Source organism: Mytilus edulis, chromosome 10 (assembly GCF_963676685.1).
Source record: "Mytilus edulis chromosome 10, xbMytEdul2.2, whole genome shotgun sequence".
NCBI classification, from domain to species: domain Eukaryota; kingdom Metazoa; phylum Mollusca; class Bivalvia; order Mytilida; family Mytilidae; genus Mytilus; species Mytilus edulis.
In genome coordinates, this window is record NC_092353.1 from 45,064,026 (window position 1) to 45,079,025 (window position 15,000).

Genomic DNA, 15,000 nt, shown 5'->3' on the forward strand with positions numbered 1-15,000 from the left:
AACGCAATCGGAAAGGAAAAATAAGTAGTTAGGGACAACTAACTTACAAAAGAACGCATTTTGGTATACCGGTTTAATGTGAAATTTTATAACTTTGGATGAAAATCGTTTTAAACACTAAAAAGGTACAAACGTTTCTAGTACGTATAGTGGTCGTATAATGTAAATATAGTTAGCGGTTAATCGTAGATAGCCTAAATGTCGAGTTGTAAAATAGCCATTACCAACGTACCTATATGCATGCACGGAACTCCATTATAAGAGTTTCAAGATCATTTGGATCAATCAAGAATGAAAATCGTAATGAAACCTCTACAATATAGTTAAGTAACTAGAACTGTATACTAGTAGACAAACCCGAGACGATGTTTTTTTTTCTCCCCAGGACGAATAGATAGCACAACGGTTGAACATGTCCGATAGTATTAATTCGCATGCAGATTAGAATGTTGATGACTTATATAAAAAATAAACATGTTACTGTGCTTTGTATATATTACAAATATTTGATCAAAGAAAAATATGGAACGCTTCACGAATTTGCGTGTCATCCTTGCGCAGGGGCCATGCTAATCTTCTCTGTATCGTTCCAATTTTAGTATATGTACTGCCGAAGCGAGTACAACAACAAATGCGACTGACACCTATATATACTCGTAATTTCACAATAGATACAAATTCAGGATTTGAGATATTTGCATACTGCCGTTAAACTTTTGCAAAATTTAAAAGAAAACGCAATCGGAAAGGAAAAATAAGTAGTTAGGGACAACTAACTTACAAAAGAACGCATTTTGGTATACCGGTTTAATGTGAAATTTTATAACTTTGGATGAAAATCGTTTTAAACACTAAAAAGGTACAAACGTTTCTAGTACGTATAGTGGTCGTATAATGTAAATATAGTTAGCGGTTAATCGTAGATAGCCTAAATGTCGAGTTGTAAAATAGCCATTACCAACGTACCTATATGCATGCACGGAACTCCATTATAAGAGTTTCAAGATCATTTGGATCAATCAAGAATGAAAATCGTAATGAAACCTCTACAATATAGTTAAGTAACTAGAACTGTATACTAGTAGACAAACCCGAGACGATGTTTTTTTTCTCCCCAGGACGAATAGATAGCACAACGGTTGAACATGTCCGATAGTATTAATTCGCATGCAGATTAGAATGTTGATGACTTATATAAAAAATAAACATGTTACTGTGCTTTGTATATATTACAAATATTTGATCAAAGAAAAATATGGAACGCTTCACGAATTTGCGTGTCATCCTTGCGCAGGGGCCATGCTAATCTTCTCTGTATCGTTCCAATTTTAGTATATGTACTGCCGAAGCGAGTACAACAACAAATGCGACTGACACCTATATATACTCGTAATTTCACAATAGATACAAATTCAGGATTTGAGATATTTGCATACTGCCGTTAAACTTTTGCAAAATTTAAAAGAAAACGCAATCGGAAAGGAAAAATAAGTAGTTAGGGACAACTAACTTACAAAAGAACGCATTTTGGTATACCGGTTTAATGTGAAATTTTATAACTTTGGATGAAAATCGTTTTAAACACTAAAAAGGTACAAACGTTTCTAGTACGTATAGTGGTCGTATAATGTAAATATAGTTAGCGGTTAATCGTAGATAGCCTAAATGTCGAGTTGTAAAATAGCCATTACCAACGTACCTATATGCATGCACGGAACTCCATTATAAGAGTTTCAAGATCATTTGGATCAATCAAGAATGAAAATCGTAATGAAACCTCTACAATATAGTTAAGTAACTAGAACTGTATACTAGTAGACAAACCCGAGACGATGTTTTTTTTTCTCCCCAGGACGAATAGATAGCACAACGGTTGAACATGTCCGATAGTATTAATTCGCATGCAGATTAGAATGTTGATGACTTATATAAAAAATAAACATGTTACTGTGCTTTGTATATATTACAAATATTTGATCAAAGAAAAATATGGAACGCTTCACGAATTTGCGTGTCATCCTTGCGCAGGGGCCATGCTAATCTTCTCTGTATCGTTCCAATTTTAGTATATGTACTGCCGAAGCGAGTACAACAACAAATGCGACTGACACCTATATATACTCGTAATTTCACAATAGATACAAATTCAGGATTTGAGATATTTGCATACTGCCGTTAAACTTTTGCAAAATTTAAAAGAAAACGCAATCGGAAAGGAAAAATAAGTAGTTAGGGACAACTAACTTACAAAAGAACGCATTTTGGTATACCGGTTTAATGTGAAATTTTATAACTTTGGATGAAAATCGTTTTAAACACTAAAAAGGTACAAACGTTTCTAGTACGTATAGTGGTCGTATAATGTAAATATAGTTAGCGGTTAATCGTAGATAGCCTAAATGTCGAGTTGTAAAATAGCCATTACCAACGTACCTATATGCATGCACGGAACTCCATTATAAGAGTTTCAAGATCATTTGGATCAATCAAGAATGAAAATCGTAATGAAACCTCTACAATATAGTTAAGTAACTAGAACTGTATACTAGTAGACAAACCCGAGACGATGTTTTTTTTTCTCCCCAGGACGAATAGATAGCACAACGGTTGAACATGTCCGATAGTATTAATTCGCATGCAGATTAGAATGTTGATGACTTATATAAAAAATAAACATGTTACTGTGCTTTGTATATATTACAAATATTTGATCAAAGAAAAATATGGAACGCTTCACGAATTTGCGTGTCATCCTTGCGCAGGGGCCATGCTAATCTTCTCTGTATCGTTCCAATTTTAGTATATGTACTGCCGAAGCGAGTACAACAACAAATGCGACTGACACCTATATATACTCGTAATTTCACAATAGATACAAATTCAGGATTTGAGATATTTGCATACTGCCGTTAAACTTTTGCAAAATTTAAAAGAAAACGCAATCGGAAAGGAAAAATAAGTAGTTAGGGACAACTAACTTACAAAAGAACGCATTTTGGTATACCGGTTTAATGTGAAATTTTATAACTTTGGATGAAAATCGTTTTAAACACTAAAAAGGTACAAACGTTTCTAGTACGTATAGTGGTCGTATAATGTAAATATAGTTAGCGGTTAATCGTAGATAGCCTAAATGTCGAGTTGTAAAATAGCCATTACCAACGTACCTATATGCATGCACGGAACTCCATTATAAGAGTTTCAAGATCATTTGGATCAATCAAGAATGAAAATCGTAATGAAACCTCTACAATATAGTTAAGTAACTAGAACTGTATACTAGTAGACAAACCCGAGACGATGTTTTTTTTTCTCCCCAGGACGAATAGATAGCACAACGGTTGAACATGTCCGATAGTATTAATTCGCATGCAGATTAGAATGTTGATGACTTATATAAAAAATAAACATGTTACTGTGCTTTGTATATATTACAAATATTTGATCAAAGAAAAATATGGAACGCTTCACGAATTTGCGTGTCATCCTTGCGCAGGGGCCATGCTAATCTTCTCTGTATCGTTCCAATTTTAGTATATGTACTGCCGAAGCGAGTACAACAACAAATGCGACTGACACCTATATATACTCGTAATTTCACAATAGATACAAATTCAGGATTTGAGATATTTGCATACTGCCGTTAAACTTTTGCAAAATTTAAAAGAAAACGCAATCGGAAAGGAAAAATAAGTAGTTAGGGACAACTAACTTACAAAAGAACGCATTTTGGTATACCGGTTTAATGTGAAATTTTATAACTTTGGATGAAAATCGTTTTAAACACTAAAAAGGTACAAACGTTTCTAGTACGTATAGTGGTCGTATAATGTAAATATAGTTAGCGGTTAATCGTAGATAGCCTAAATGTCGAGTTGTAAAATAGCCATTACCAACGTACCTATATGCATGCACGGAACTCCATTATAAGAGTTTCAAGATCATTTGGATCAATCAAGAATGAAAATCGTAATGAAACCTCTACAATATAGTTGAGTAACTAGAACGGTATACTAGTAGACAAACCCGAGACGATGTTTTTTTTCTCCCCAGGACGAATAGATAGCACAACGGTTGAACATGTCCGATAGTATTAATTCGCATGCAGATTAGAATGTTGATGACTTATATAAAAAATAAACATGTTACTGTGCTTTGTATATATTACAAATATTTGATCAAAGAAAAATATGGAACGCTTCACGAATTTGCGTGTCATCCTTGCGCAGGGGCCATGCTAATCTTCTCTGTATCGTTCCAATTTTAGTATATGTACTGCCGAAGCGAGTACAACAACAAATGCGACTGACACCTATATATACTCGTAATTTCACAATAGATACAAATTCAGGATTTGAGATATTTGCATACTGCCGTTAAACTTTTGCAAAATTTAAAAGAAAACGCAATCGGAAAGGAAAAATAAGTAGTTAGGGACAACTAACTTACAAAAGAACGCATTTTGGTATACCGGTTTAATGTGAAATTTTATAACTTTGGATGAAAATCGTTTTAAACACTAAAAAGGTACAAACGTTTCTAGTACGTATAGTGGTCGTATAATGTAAATATAGTTAGCGGTTAATCGTAGATAGCCTAAATGTCGAGTTGTAAAATAGCCATTACCAACGTACCTATATGCATGCACGGAACTCCATTATAAGAGTTTCAAGATCATTTGGATCAATCAAGAATGAAAATCGTAATGAAACCTCTACAATATAGTTAAGTAACTAGAACTGTATACTAGTAGACAAACCCGAGACGATGTTTTTTTTCTCCCCAGGACGAATAGATAGCACAACGGTTGAACATGTCCGATAGTATTAATTCGCATGCAGATTAGAATGTTGATGACTTATATAAAAAATAAACATGTTACTGTGCTTTGTATATATTACAAATATTTGATCAAAGAAAAATATGGAACGCTTCACGAATTTGCGTGTCATCCTTGCGCAGGGGCCATGCTAATCTTCTCTGTATCGTTCCAATTTTAGTATATGTACTGCCGAAGCGAGTACAACAACAAATGCGACTGACACCTATATATACTCGTAATTTCACAATAGATACAAATTCAGGATTTGAGATATTTGCATACTGCCGTTAAACTTTTGCAAAATTTAAAAGAAAACGCAATCGGAAAGGAAAAATAAGTAGTTAGGGACAACTAACTTACAAAAGAACGCATTTTGGTATACCGGTTTAATGTGAAATTTTATAACTTTGGATGAAAATCGTTTTAAACACTAAAAAGGTACAAACGTTTCTAGTACGTATAGTGGTCGTATAATGTAAATATAGTTAGCGGTTAATCGTAGATAGCCTAAATGTCGAGTTGTAAAATAGCCATTACCAACGTACCTATATGCATGCACGGAACTCCATTATAAGAGTTTCAAGATCATTTGGATCAATCAAGAATGAAAATCGTAATGAAACCTCTACAATATAGTTGAGTAACTAGAACGGTATACTAGTAGACAAACCCGAGACGATGTTTTTTTTCTCCCCAGGACGAATAGATAGCACAACGGTTGAACATGTCCGATAGTATTAATTCGCATGCAGATTAGAATGTTGATGACTTATATAAAAAATAAACATGTTACTGTGCTTTGTATATATTACAAATATTTGATCAAAGAAAAATATGGAACGCTTCACGAATTTGCGTGTCATCCTTGCGCAGGGGCCATGCTAATCTTCTCTGTATCGTTCCAATTTTAGTATATGTACTGCCGAAGCGAGTACAACAACAAATGCGACTGACACCTATATATACTCGTAATTTCACAATAGATACAAATTCAGGATTTGAGATATTTGCATACTGCCGTTAAACTTTTGCAAAATTTAAAAGAAAACGCAATCGGAAAGGAAAAATAAGTAGTTAGGGACAACTAACTTACAAAAGAACGCATTTTGGTATACCGGTTTAATGTGAAATTTTATAACTTTGGATGAAAATCGTTTTAAACACTAAAAAGGTACAAACGTTTCTAGTACGTATAGTGGTCGTATAATGTAAATATAGTTAGCGGTTAATCGTAGATAGCCTAAATGTCGAGTTGTAAAATAGCCATTACCAACGTACCTATATGCATGCACGGAACTCCATTATAAGAGTTTCAAGATCATTTGGATCAATCAAGAATGAAAATCGTAATGAAACCTCTACAATATAGTTAAGTAACTAGAACTGTATACTAGTAGACAAACCCGAGACGATGTTTTTTTTCTCCCCAGGACGAATAGATAGCACAACGGTTGAACATGTCCGATAGTATTAATTCGCATGCAGATTAGAATGTTGATGACTTATATAAAAAATAAACATGTTACTGTGCTTTGTATATATTACAAATATTTGATCAAAGAAAAATATGGAACGCTTCACGAATTTGCGTGTCATCCTTGCGCAGGGGCCATGCTAATCTTCTCTGTATCGTTCCAATTTTAGTATATGTACTGCCGAAGCGAGTACAACAACAAATGCGACTGACACCTATATATACTCGTAATTTCACAATAGATACAAATTCAGGATTTGAGATATTTGCATACTGCCGTTAAACTTTTGCAAAATTTAAAAGAAAACGCAATCGGAAAGGAAAAATAAGTAGTTAGGGACAACTAACTTACAAAAGAACGCATTTTGGTATACCGGTTTAATGTGAAATTTTATAACTTTGGATGAAAATCGTTTTAAACACTAAAAAGGTACAAACGTTTCTAGTACGTATAGTGGTCGTATAATGTAAATATAGTTAGCGGTTAATCGTAGATAGCCTAAATGTCGAGTTGTAAAATAGCCATTACCAACGTACCTATATGCATGCACGGAACTCCATTATAAGAGTTTCAAGATCATTTGGATCAATCAAGAATGAAAATCGTAATGAAACCTCTACAATATAGTTAAGTAACTAGAACTGTATACTAGTAGACAAACCCGAGACGATGTTTTTTTTCTCCCCAGGACGAATAGATAGCACAACGGTTGAACATGTCCGATAGTATTAATTCGCATGCAGATTAGAATGTTGATGACTTATATAAAAAATAAACATGTTACTGTGCTTTGTATATATTACAAATATTTGATCAAAGAAAAATATGGAACGCTTCACGAATTTGCGTGTCATCCTTGCGCAGGGGCCATGCTAATCTTCTCTGTATCGTTCCAATTTTAGTATATGTACTGCCGAAGCGAGTACAACAACAAATGCGACTGACACCTATATATACTCGTAATTTCACAATAGATACAAATTCAGGATTTGAGATATTTGCATACTGCCGTTAAACTTTTGCAAAATTTAAAAGAAAACGCAATCGGAAAGGAAAAATAAGTAGTTAGGGACAACTAACTTACAAAAGAACGCATTTTGGTATACCGGTTTAATGTGAAATTTTATAACTTTGGATGAAAATCGTTTTAAACACTAAAAAGGTACAAACGTTTCTAGTACGTATAGTGGTCGTATAATGTAAATATAGTTAGCGGTTAATCGTAGATAGCCTAAATGTCGAGTTGTAAAATAGCCATTACCAACGTACCTATATGCATGCACGGAACTCCATTATAAGAGTTTCAAGATCATTTGGATCAATCAAGAATGAAAATCGTAATGAAACCTCTACAATATAGTTAAGTAACTAGAACTGTATACTAGTAGACAAACCCGAGACGATGTTTTTTTTTCTCCCCAGGACGAATAGATAGCACAACGGTTGAACATGTCCGATAGTATTAATTCGCATGCAGATTAGAATGTTGATGACTTATATAAAAAATAAACATGTTACTGTGCTTTGTATATATTACAAATATTTGATCAAAGAAAAATATGGAACGCTTCACGAATTTGCGTGTCATCCTTGCGCAGGGGCCATGCTAATCTTCTCTGTATCGTTCCAATTTTAGTATATGTACTGCCGAAGCGAGTACAACAACAAATGCGACTGACACCTATATATACTCGTAATTTCACAATAGATACAAATTCAGGATTTGAGATATTTGCATACTGCCGTTAAACTTTTGCAAAATTTAAAAGAAAACGCAATCGGAAAGGAAAAATAAGTAGTTAGGGACAACTAACTTACAAAAGAACGCATTTTGGTATACCGGTTTAATGTGAAATTTTATAACTTTGGATGAAAATCGTTTTAAACACTAAAAAGGTACAAACGTTTCTAGTACGTATAGTGGTCGTATAATGTAAATATAGTTAGCGGTTAATCGTAGATAGCCTAAATGTCGAGTTGTAAAATAGCCATTACCAACGTACCTATATGCATGCACGGAACTCCATTATAAGAGTTTCAAGATCATTTGGATCAATCAAGAATGAAAATCGTAATGAAACCTCTACAATATAGTTAAGTAACTAGAACTGTATACTAGTAGACAAACCCGAGACGATGTTTTTTTTCTCCCCAGGACGAATAGATAGCACAACGGTTGAACATGTCCGATAGTATTAATTCGCATGCAGATTAGAATGTTGATGACTTATATAAAAAATAAACATGTTACTGTGCTTTGTATATATTACAAATATTTGATCAAAGAAAAATATGGAACGCTTCACGAATTTGCGTGTCATCCTTGCGCAGGGGCCATGCTAATCTTCTCTGTATCGTTCCAATTTTAGTATATGTACTGCCGAAGCGAGTACAACAACAAATGCGACTGACACCTATATATACTCGTAATTTCACAATAGATACAAATTCAGGATTTGAGATATTTGCATACTGCCGTTAAACTTTTGCAAAATTTAAAAGAAAACGCAATCGGAAAGGAAAAATAAGTAGTTAGGGACAACTAACTTACAAAAGAACGCATTTTGGTATACCGGTTTAATGTGAAATTTTATAACTTTGGATGAAAATCGTTTTAAACACTAAAAAGGTACAAACGTTTCTAGTACGTATAGTGGTCGTATAATGTAAATATAGTTAGCGGTTAATCGTAGATAGCCTAAATGTCGAGTTGTAAAATAGCCATTACCAACGTACCTATATGCATGCACGGAACTCCATTATAAGAGTTTCAAGATCATTTGGATCAATCAAGAATGAAAATCGTAATGAAACCTCTACAATATAGTTAAGTAACTAGAACTGTATACTAGTAGACAAACCCGAGACGATGTTTTTTTTCTCCCCAGGACGAATAGATAGCACAACGGTTGAACATGTCCGATAGTATTAATTCGCATGCAGATTAGAATGTTGATGACTTATATAAAAAATAAACATGTTACTGTGCTTTGTATATATTACAAATATTTGATCAAAGAAAAATATGGAACGCTTCACGAATTTGCGTGTCATCCTTGCGCAGGGGCCATGCTAATCTTCTCTGTATCGTTCCAATTTTAGTATATGTACTGCCGAAGCGAGTACAACAACAAATGCGACTGACACCTATATATACTCGTAATTTCACAATAGATACAAATTCAGGATTTGAGATATTTGCATACTGCCGTTAAACTTTTGCAAAATTTAAAAGAAAACGCAATCGGAAAGGAAAAATAAGTAGTTAGGGACAACTAACTTACAAAAGAACGCATTTTGGTATACCGGTTTAATGTGAAATTTTATAACTTTGGATGAAAATCGTTTTAAACACTAAAAAGGTACAAACGTTTCTAGTACGTATAGTGGTCGTATAATGTAAATATAGTTAGCGGTTAATCGTAGATAGCCTAAATGTCGAGTTGTAAAATAGCCATTACCAACGTACCTATATGCATGCACGGAACTCCATTATAAGAGTTTCAAGATCATTTGGATCAATCAAGAATGAAAATCGTAATGAAACCTCTACAATATAGTTAAGTAACTAGAACTGTATACTAGTAGACAAACCCGAGACGATGTTTTTTTTTCTCCCCAGGACGAATAGATAGCACAACGGTTGAACATGTCCGATAGTATTAATTCGCATGCAGATTAGAATGTTGATGACTTATATAAAAAATAAACATGTTACTGTGCTTTGTATATATTACAAATATTTGATCAAAGAAAAATATGGAACGCTTCACGAATTTGCGTGTCATCCTTGCGCAGGGGCCATGCTAATCTTCTCTGTATCGTTCCAATTTTAGTATATGTACTGCCGAAGCGAGTACAACAACAAATGCGACTGACACCTATATATACTCGTAATTTCACAATAGATACAAATTCAGGATTTGAGATATTTGCATACTGCCGTTAAACTTTTGCAAAATTTAAAAGAAAACGCAATCGGAAAGGAAAAATAAGTAGTTAGGGACAACTAACTTACAAAAGAACGCATTTTGGTATACCGGTTTAATGTGAAATTTTATAACTTTGGATGAAAATCGTTTTAAACACTAAAAAGGTACAAACGTTTCTAGTACGTATAGTGGTCGTATAATGTAAATATAGTTAGCGGTTAATCGTAGATAGCCTAAATGTCGAGTTGTAAAATAGCCATTACCAACGTACCTATATGCATGCACGGAACTCCATTATAAGAGTTTCAAGATCATTTGGATCAATCAAGAATGAAAATCGTAATGAAACCTCTACAATATAGTTAAGTAACTAGAACTGTATACTAGTAGACAAACCCGAGACGATGTTTTTTTTCTCCCCAGGACGAATAGATAGCACAACGGTTGAACATGTCCGATAGTATTAATTCGCATGCAGATTAGAATGTTGATGACTTATATAAAAAATAAACATGTTACTGTGCTTTGTATATATTACAAATATTTGATCAAAGAAAAATATGGAACGCTTCACGAATTTGCGTGTCATCCTTGCGCAGGGGCCATGCTAATCTTCTCTGTATCGTTCCAATTTTAGTATATGTACTGCCGAAGCGAGTACAACAACAAATGCGACTGACACCTATATATACTCGTAATTTCACAATAGATACAAATTCAGGATTTGAGATATTTGCATACTGCCGTTAAACTTTTGCAAAATTTAAAAGAAAACGCAATCGGAAAGGAAAAATAAGTAGTTAGGGACAACTAACTTACAAAAGAACGCATTTTGGTATACCGGTTTAATGTGAAATTTTATAACTTTGGATGAAAATCGTTTTAAACACTAAAAAGGTACAAACGTTTCTAGTACGTATAGTGGTCGTATAATGTAAATATAGTTAGCGGTTAATCGTAGATAGCCTAAATGTCGAGTTGTAAAATAGCCATTACCAACGTACCTATATGCATGCACGGAACTCCATTATAAGAGTTTCAAGATCATTTGGATCAATCAAGAATGAAAATCGTAATGAAACCTCTACAATATAGTTAAGTAACTAGAACTGTATACTAGTAGACAAACCCGAGACGATGTTTTTTTTCTCCCCAGGACGAATAGATAGCACAACGGTTGAACATGTCCGATAGTATTAATTCGCATGCAGATTAGAATGTTGATGACTTATATAAAAAATAAACATGTTACTGTGCTTTGTATATATTACAAATATTTGATCAAAGAAAAATATGGAACGCTTCACGAATTTGCGTGTCATCCTTGCGCAGGGGCCATGCTAATCTTCTCTGTATCGTTCCAATTTTAGTATATGTACTGCCGAAGCGAGTACAACAACAAATGCGACTGACACCTATATATACTCGTAATTTCACAATAGATACAAATTCAGGATTTGAGATATTTGCATACTGCCGTTAAACTTTTGCAAAATTTAAAAGAAAACGCAATCGGAAAGGAAAAATAAGTAGTTAGGGACAACTAACTTACAAAAGAACGCATTTTGGTATACCGGTTTAATGTGAAATTTTATAACTTTGGATGAAAATCGTTTTAAACACTAAAAAGGTACAAACGTTTCTAGTACGTATAGTGGTCGTATAATGTAAATATAGTTAGCGGTTAATCGTAGATAGCCTAAATGTCGAGTTGTAAAATAGCCATTACCAACGTACCTATATGCATGCACGGAACTCCATTATAAGAGTTTCAAGATCATTTGGATCAATCAAGAATGAAAATCGTAATGAAACCTCTACAATATAGTTAAGTAACTAGAACTGTATACTAGTAGACAAACCCGAGACGATGTTTTTTTTTCTCCCCAGGACGAATAGATAGCACAACGGTTGAACATGTCCGATAGTATTAATTCGCATGCAGATTAGAATGTTGATGACTTATATAAAAAATAAACATGTTACTGTGCTTTGTATATATTACAAATATTTGATCAAAGAAAAATATGGAACGCTTCACGAATTTGCGTGTCATCCTTGCGCAGGGGCCATGCTAATCTTCTCTGTATCGTTCCAATTTTAGTATATGTACTGCCGAAGCGAGTACAACAACAAATGCGACTGACACCTATATATACTCGTAATTTCACAATAGATACAAATTCAGGATTTGAGATATTTGCATACTGCCGTTAAACTTTTGCAAAATTTAAAAGAAAACGCAATCGGAAAGGAAAAATAAGTAGTTAGGGACAACTAACTTACAAAAGAACGCATTTTGGTATACCGGTTTAATGTGAAATTTTATAACTTTGGATGAAAATCGTTTTAAACACTAAAAAGGTACAAACGTTTCTAGTACGTATAGTGGTCGTATAATGTAAATATAGTTAGCGGTTAATCGTAGATAGCCTAAATGTCGAGTTGTAAAATAGCCATTACCAACGTACCTATATGCATGCACGGAACTCCATTATAAGAGTTTCAAGATCATTTGGATCAATCAAGAATGAAAATCGTAATGAAACCTCTACAATATAGTTAAGTAACTAGAACTGTATACTAGTAGACAAACCCGAGACGATGTTTTTTTTCTCCCCAGGACGAATAGATAGCACAACGGTTGAACATGTCCGATAGTATTAATTCGCATGCAGATTAGAATGTTGATGACTTATATAAAAAATAAACATGTTACTGTGCTTTGTATATATTACAAATATTTGATCAAAGAAAAATATGGAACGCTTCACGAATTTGCGTGTCATCCTTGCGCAGGGGCCATGCTAATCTTCTCTGTATCGTTCCAATTTTAGTATATGTACTGCCGAAGCGAGTACAACAACAAATGCGACTGACACCTATATATACTCGTAATTTCACAATAGATACAAATTCAGGATTTGAGATATTTGCATACTGCCGTTAAACTTTTGCAAAATTTAAAAGAAAACGCAATCGGAAAGGAAAAATAAGTAGTTAGGGACAACTAACTTACAAAAGAACGCATTTTGGTATACCGGTTTAATGTGAAATTTTATAACTTTGGATGAAAATCGTTTTAAACACTAAAAAGGTACAAACGTTTCTAGTACGTATAGTGGTCGTATAATGTAAATATAGTTAGCGGTTAATCGTAGATAGCCTAAATGTCGAGTTGTAAAATAGCCATTACCAACGTACCTATATGCATGCACGGAACTCCATTATAAGAGTTTCAAGATCATTTGGATCAATCAAGAATGAAAATCGTAATGAAACCTCTACAATATAGTTAAGTAACTAGAACTGTATACTAGTAGACAAACCCGAGACGATGTTTTTTTTCTCCCCAGGACGAATAGATAGCACAACGGTTGAACATGTCCGATAGTATTAATTCGCATGCAGATTAGAATGTTGATGACTTATATAAAAAATAAACATGTTACTGTGCTTTGTATATATTACAAATATTTGATCAAAGAAAAATATGGAACGCTTCACGAATTTGCGTGTCATCCTTGCGCAGGGGCCATGCTAATCTTCTCTGTATCGTTCCAATTTTAGTATATGTACTGCCGAAGCGAGTACAACAACAAATGCGACTGACACCTATATATACTCGTAATTTCACAATAGATACAAATTCAGGATTTGAGATATTTGCATACTGCCGTTAAACTTTTGCAAAATTTAAAAGAAAACGCAATCGGAAAGGAAAAATAAGTAGTTAGGGACAACTAACTTACAAAAGAACGCATTTTGGTATACCGGTTTAATGTGAAATTTTATAACTTTGGATGAAAATCGTTTTAAACACTAAAAAGGTACAAACGTTTCTAGTACGTATAGTGGTCGTATAATGTAAATATAGTTAGCGGTTAATCGTAGATAGCCTAAATGTCGAGTTGTAAAATAGCCATTACCAACGTACCTATATGCATGCACGGAACTCCATTATAAGAGTTTCAAGATCATTTGGATCAATCAAGAATGAAAATCGTAATGAAACCTCTACAATATAGTTAAGTAACTAGAACTGTATACTAGTAGACAAACCCGAGACGATGTTTTTTTTTCTCCCCAGGACGAATAGATAGCACAACGGTTGAACATGTCCGATAGTATTAATTCGCATGCAGATTAGAATGTTGATGACTTATATAAAAAATAAACATGTTACTGTGCTTTGTATATATTACAAATATTTGATCAAAGAAAAATATGGAACGCTTCACGAATTTGCGTGTCATCCTTGCGCAGGGGCCATGCTAATCTTCTCTGTATCGTTCCAATTTTAGTATATGTACTGCCGAAGCGAGTACAACAACAAATGCGACTGACACCTATATATACTCGTAATTTCACAATAGATACAAATTCAGGATTTGAGATATTTGCATACTGCCGTTAAACTTTTGCAAAATTTAAAAGAAAACGCAATCGGAAAGGAAAAATAAGTAGTTAGGGACAACTAACTTACAAAAGAACGCATTTTGGTATACCGGTTTAATGTGAAATTTTATAACTTTGGATGAAAATCGTTTTAAACACTAAAAAGGTACAAACGTTTCTAGTACGTATAGTGGTCGTATAATGTAAATATAGTTAGCGGTTAATCGTAGATAGCCTAAATGTCGAGTTGTAAAATAGCCATTACCAACGTACCTATATGCATGCACGGAACTCCATTATAAGAGTTTCAAGATCATTTGGATCAATCAAGAATGAAAATCGTAATGAAACCTCTACAATATAGTTAAGTAAC

At 33.8% G+C, this 15,000-nt stretch overlaps 20 non-coding genes across 20 annotated transcripts; all 20 read right to left on the reverse strand.

Moving 5' to 3' along the window:
- Positions 1-516: 516 nt before the first annotated feature.
- Positions 517-623, reverse strand: LOC139493564 (U6 spliceosomal RNA). The gene has a single exon (XR_011657041.1). It is a non-coding gene; the product is annotated as a U6 spliceosomal RNA (small nuclear RNA).
- A 626-nt stretch (positions 624-1,249) lies between these two features.
- LOC139493565 (U6 spliceosomal RNA) lies at positions 1,250-1,356 on the reverse strand. The gene has a single exon (XR_011657042.1). It is a non-coding gene; the product is annotated as a U6 spliceosomal RNA (small nuclear RNA).
- Positions 1,357-1,983: 627 nt separating this feature from the next.
- LOC139493566 (U6 spliceosomal RNA) lies at positions 1,984-2,090 on the reverse strand. The gene has a single exon (XR_011657043.1). It is a non-coding gene; the product is annotated as a U6 spliceosomal RNA (small nuclear RNA).
- A 627-nt stretch (positions 2,091-2,717) lies between these two features.
- Positions 2,718-2,824, reverse strand: LOC139493567 (U6 spliceosomal RNA). Its single transcript, XR_011657044.1, has one exon. It is a non-coding gene; the product is annotated as a U6 spliceosomal RNA (small nuclear RNA).
- A 627-nt stretch (positions 2,825-3,451) lies between these two features.
- LOC139493569 (U6 spliceosomal RNA) lies at positions 3,452-3,558 on the reverse strand. Its single transcript, XR_011657046.1, has one exon. It is a non-coding gene; the product is annotated as a U6 spliceosomal RNA (small nuclear RNA).
- A 626-nt stretch (positions 3,559-4,184) lies between these two features.
- LOC139493570 (U6 spliceosomal RNA) lies at positions 4,185-4,291 on the reverse strand. The gene has a single exon (XR_011657047.1). It is a non-coding gene; the product is annotated as a U6 spliceosomal RNA (small nuclear RNA).
- Positions 4,292-4,917: 626 nt separating this feature from the next.
- LOC139493571 (U6 spliceosomal RNA) lies at positions 4,918-5,024 on the reverse strand. Its single transcript, XR_011657048.1, has one exon. It is a non-coding gene; the product is annotated as a U6 spliceosomal RNA (small nuclear RNA).
- Positions 5,025-5,650: 626 nt separating this feature from the next.
- Positions 5,651-5,757, reverse strand: LOC139493572 (U6 spliceosomal RNA). Its single transcript, XR_011657049.1, has one exon. It is a non-coding gene; the product is annotated as a U6 spliceosomal RNA (small nuclear RNA).
- Positions 5,758-6,383: 626 nt separating this feature from the next.
- On the reverse strand, positions 6,384-6,490 carry LOC139493573 (U6 spliceosomal RNA). The gene has a single exon (XR_011657050.1). It is a non-coding gene; the product is annotated as a U6 spliceosomal RNA (small nuclear RNA).
- A 626-nt stretch (positions 6,491-7,116) lies between these two features.
- Positions 7,117-7,223, reverse strand: LOC139493574 (U6 spliceosomal RNA). Its single transcript, XR_011657051.1, has one exon. It is a non-coding gene; the product is annotated as a U6 spliceosomal RNA (small nuclear RNA).
- A 627-nt stretch (positions 7,224-7,850) lies between these two features.
- LOC139493575 (U6 spliceosomal RNA) lies at positions 7,851-7,957 on the reverse strand. Its single transcript, XR_011657052.1, has one exon. It is a non-coding gene; the product is annotated as a U6 spliceosomal RNA (small nuclear RNA).
- A 626-nt stretch (positions 7,958-8,583) lies between these two features.
- LOC139493576 (U6 spliceosomal RNA) lies at positions 8,584-8,690 on the reverse strand. Its single transcript, XR_011657053.1, has one exon. It is a non-coding gene; the product is annotated as a U6 spliceosomal RNA (small nuclear RNA).
- Positions 8,691-9,316: 626 nt separating this feature from the next.
- LOC139493577 (U6 spliceosomal RNA) lies at positions 9,317-9,423 on the reverse strand. Its single transcript, XR_011657054.1, has one exon. It is a non-coding gene; the product is annotated as a U6 spliceosomal RNA (small nuclear RNA).
- A 627-nt stretch (positions 9,424-10,050) lies between these two features.
- On the reverse strand, positions 10,051-10,157 carry LOC139493578 (U6 spliceosomal RNA). Its single transcript, XR_011657055.1, has one exon. It is a non-coding gene; the product is annotated as a U6 spliceosomal RNA (small nuclear RNA).
- A 626-nt stretch (positions 10,158-10,783) lies between these two features.
- LOC139493581 (U6 spliceosomal RNA) lies at positions 10,784-10,890 on the reverse strand. Its single transcript, XR_011657057.1, has one exon. It is a non-coding gene; the product is annotated as a U6 spliceosomal RNA (small nuclear RNA).
- Positions 10,891-11,516: 626 nt separating this feature from the next.
- On the reverse strand, positions 11,517-11,623 carry LOC139493582 (U6 spliceosomal RNA). Its single transcript, XR_011657058.1, has one exon. It is a non-coding gene; the product is annotated as a U6 spliceosomal RNA (small nuclear RNA).
- A 627-nt stretch (positions 11,624-12,250) lies between these two features.
- On the reverse strand, positions 12,251-12,357 carry LOC139493583 (U6 spliceosomal RNA). The gene has a single exon (XR_011657059.1). It is a non-coding gene; the product is annotated as a U6 spliceosomal RNA (small nuclear RNA).
- A 626-nt stretch (positions 12,358-12,983) lies between these two features.
- Positions 12,984-13,090, reverse strand: LOC139493584 (U6 spliceosomal RNA). The gene has a single exon (XR_011657060.1). It is a non-coding gene; the product is annotated as a U6 spliceosomal RNA (small nuclear RNA).
- A 626-nt stretch (positions 13,091-13,716) lies between these two features.
- On the reverse strand, positions 13,717-13,823 carry LOC139493585 (U6 spliceosomal RNA). Its single transcript, XR_011657061.1, has one exon. It is a non-coding gene; the product is annotated as a U6 spliceosomal RNA (small nuclear RNA).
- Positions 13,824-14,450: 627 nt separating this feature from the next.
- Positions 14,451-14,557, reverse strand: LOC139493586 (U6 spliceosomal RNA). The gene has a single exon (XR_011657062.1). It is a non-coding gene; the product is annotated as a U6 spliceosomal RNA (small nuclear RNA).
- Between the last annotated feature and the right edge of the window lie 443 nt (positions 14,558-15,000).